Below are 3,666 nucleotides of genomic sequence, written 5' to 3' on the forward strand. Positions count from 1 at the left end.
CGGAGCTGGGAGGGATATTTTCTTTTACTATATGGGATGCTGGCCTGGGGGACTGCTGGCTTGCCCTGAAGGGTGTCCTGGATCAGGGTGGGCGTCCCCACTGGGGTGCCTGGCCAGCCTGGATGAAGGGATGATGGCTGTTTGCACCTGGCCTCACACCCTTCAGGGTGGGGGTCCCCACTGTGGTGCCCACCCAGTCTGAGTGAGGGACTGAGGCCTGCTTTCAGGCTGGTGGTTGTTGACTGAAGCTCCCAACCACTCCTTTTTTTTCTCTTTTTTAAATTTTATCTGGGCTAGCTTTAGCTCTGGCTCTAGCTGTGAGGCTTCTGCTGCTGAAAAACAGGTATCTGGTTTGTTTGGGTTCTATAATTGAAACAATGTATAACTCCCTATCCGCCCTGCTCTGTTCGTGAACAGGGGAAGGCACCCAACCCCCTGATCAGCCCTGCTCTGTGCCTGATAGGGGGGAGCTCCCCAAACCCCTGATCGCCCTGCGGCTCTGTGTGTGACAGGGAGCGGGGCCACAACCTCCCTATCTGCCCTGCTCTGTTCGTGACAGGGGAAGGCACCCCAAGCCCCTAATCAGCCCTGCTCTGTGCCTGATAGGGGGGAGCTCCCCAAACCCCTGATTGCCCTGCGGCTTTGTGTGTGACAGGGTGCAGCGCACCAACCCCCTGATCGGCCCTACTCTGTGAGTGACAGGAGGCAGCGCCCCAACCCCCTGATGGGCCCTGCTCTGTGCGTGACAGGGGGTGGTGCCGCAACCTCCCCATCGACCCTGCCTTGAGTGTGACAGGGGGCAGTGCCCCAACCCCCCAATCGGCCCTACCCTGAGCGTGACTGAGGGTGGCATCGCAACCTCCCGATCCGCCCTGCTAGTGCATGACGGGGCAGCGCCCCAACTCCCCAATCGGCCCTGCTCTGAGCCTGACCAGGGGCTGCACTTAGGGATTGGGCCTGCCCTCTGCCACCCAGGGGCAGGCCTAAGCCAGCAGTTCGTTATCTCCCGAGGGGTCCCAGACTGTGAGAGGGCACAGGCCGGGCACAAATTTTTGTGCACTGGGCCTCTAGTATATATATAATTTTAACAGTATAAACAAGTTAGTTTATTTTTTAAAATTACAATAATTACAAATAGTACAAATTGAGACATTTTTCCTGTTCCTGTGACAGAAGCTGACAACCTTCACTTTCAGTAGGGTTTTTGATATTTTGATATGATGCACATTCAGTGATATGTTGCCTTTAAAAACAATATTTTCTAAATAATTCCAGGAGGCCTATTAGTGATACATACATGGGTCATTTACCTCAAATCTTATTTCCGGAACTACTATGTACAAGTCCAACACAACTGGACTAGAACAGGGTAAGAAGGCACTGAATCGAATAATATATTTTCCCAACAGTAATTTTTCTTTTCAAAATCCTCACTCAAGGATATTTTTACATTGATTTTTAGAGAGAGTGGAAGGGAAGGGAAGAGGCAGAGAGACATCTATGTAAGAGAGACACATCATTGATTGCCTCCCTCACACGCCCTGACTGGGGCTGGGGATTGAGCCTGCAACCAAAGTACATGCCCTTGACCAGAATCAAGCCTGAGACCCTTCAGTCCATGGACCAATGCTCTAACCATTGAGCAACCAGCTGGGGCCCAACAGTAAATTTTGATTATGCTCTAAATATTCAACAAATGGTTTAGAACTAAAATCATGATTTTTGGCTTTACAAAGTAAATCTGCTGTGATTTTTAATGGGCTGTACAATTCCACTATGGTCAATATTACATATTTTTACAGGTTTGCTATTGTTTAAGAAACAGAATTCTACAGTATTCAATTCTGTATGCTTTTTAAATCAGAGTCACTACTACTGCTTGAGTAGTTTGTTGACATAAACTCTACATCATCTTCATTTTCTTCATTATGCCCTGGAAGTTCCAACAAAAAGTCGTTACTGTGATTTGGCGGTAACATATTCATTGCCATATCATTTGATTGCCAGGGATACTGTGGAGCAAGTGTTAGGTCGAAGGGAAGCCCAGGAACAGATGCATGCAACCGCAAGGCAGATGGCGACACAGATACGGTTCCCTCCTGGAACAGCCTGCCCACGGCGGAAACTCCCACAGCTCATGCTCCCCCACCCTCACTGAATAGCTGTATAAAAAAAATGCCTCCACTCCCTTTTGGCGAAACTTCACTGGCCCCGCCCTTGGACCCGTGAACCTCGCCCGGGCGTGCAGATTAAAGTTCCTCCTTTCTGACTTGCCTGGCTCTCTGACCTTGTCTCCTGCCCCGCGAACCTTACAGCAAGGACATCTGGCAATCTGCCTGCTGCAAGTGCATCTCCAGGTAAATGACCATTCACACCATTAGTGGAAGGATTGTTCATTTGACCCAATAATCCACTTCTCATCTCTAAATCGTTGGGTATGGTCTCCGTGGGTCCCCTGGAACCCAGGTCAGTGGGGCACACACAGCATTGCTTGCACTAATCCTATGTGCATACTTAATTATTTCTTCAGAGGAGATAGCACCTTTTCTTGCCTTATCTATTGATTTCAGTTTTTCTTTTGCTTGGTAAACCGCTGTTGCCAGTATTTGTTCGGCTTCCTGTAGCTGTTTTTGTAATTGCTGAATATCACTGTCTCTCTTCTCAACTTCTTTTTGTAAAACTTGCATTTCATAGTGGATTTTTCCCTGATTAAGTGCCAATTTCATTAGTTCCTGAAATTCTCCATCTCTGTGAATTAATAACTCCAGCACCTGGTTTTCTTCTCCAGCCTGTAACAACTTTTGGTTTCTTGAAATTGCCAGCATTTCTGTGAGCTCCCTGGACAAGACCTCCAGATCTTCCTGCGCAGACAGCAGTCATTTCGTGTGCTGTTGCTGCAGGCCGCTCCCGACCCACCTCCCTGCCACTCCTTCTCCTTTTTGCCCAAGGAGGACGCCGCCATGTTGCTTTCCAGCTGCAGAGGCTCTCAGATATATATTTTTTGATGTTCAGTAACCTCTGACAATTTTATTGGCCTCCTGCCCCACCGCGGGGTGCCCCACATCTGCTGCCTTTAACGCCTCAGAACTTTGATGTCATTGACCTCAGACACCATTTTGCTGTCACCATCCTGCGGGTGGTGGTCTTTGGATGGATTGTATGGTGTGGTTCTTGTCCAGGGAGGCACCAAGATTGAAATCCTCCCCTTCTTCTAACAGGTGGAGGTAGGAGGCGATCTCAGCCTCCAGCTTGACCTTGATGTTCAGCAGGGCCTCCTACTCCTGGGCCTGGAGCTGCCCCTCTGCCCGGGTCTGGGCCAGCTCTGGCTCCAGCTGTAGCAGGCTCTCATTGAGCTGTTCCATCTGCTCATCACATAGCACATCTCCACCTCCTTCAGGCTGTTCTACAAATTGGCCTTCAGATTTCTCATCGAGTCCAGGTCAATCTCCAAGGACTGGACACTATGTCTCAGCTCTGTGAGTATCATCTCAGCAGCTTCTATTTCAGCAGTCTGCGTGGTGACCCCTGTGGTGCTCTCCTTGATCTACTGGGACCAGTACTTGTCTAGATCCTCCTAGTTCTTCAGAGCCAGTTCCTTACACTGGGCCTGGATATCCACCAGGATCTTGCTGAGGTCCTGAGATTTGGGGGCATCCCACTCCATGG

At 49.6% G+C, this 3,666-nt stretch overlaps 1 pseudogene; it reads right to left on the minus strand.

Moving 5' to 3' along the window:
• Positions 1-1,838: 1,838 nt before the first annotated feature.
• LOC102437117 lies at positions 1,839-3,091 on the minus strand (annotated as a pseudogene).
• Positions 3,092-3,666: the final 575 nt, after the last annotated feature.

The sequence above is a fragment of the Myotis lucifugus genome, unplaced genomic scaffold, assembly GCF_000147115.1.
Source record: "Myotis lucifugus unplaced genomic scaffold, Myoluc2.0 scaffold_249, whole genome shotgun sequence".
NCBI lineage: Eukaryota > Metazoa > Chordata > Mammalia > Chiroptera > Vespertilionidae > Myotis > Myotis lucifugus.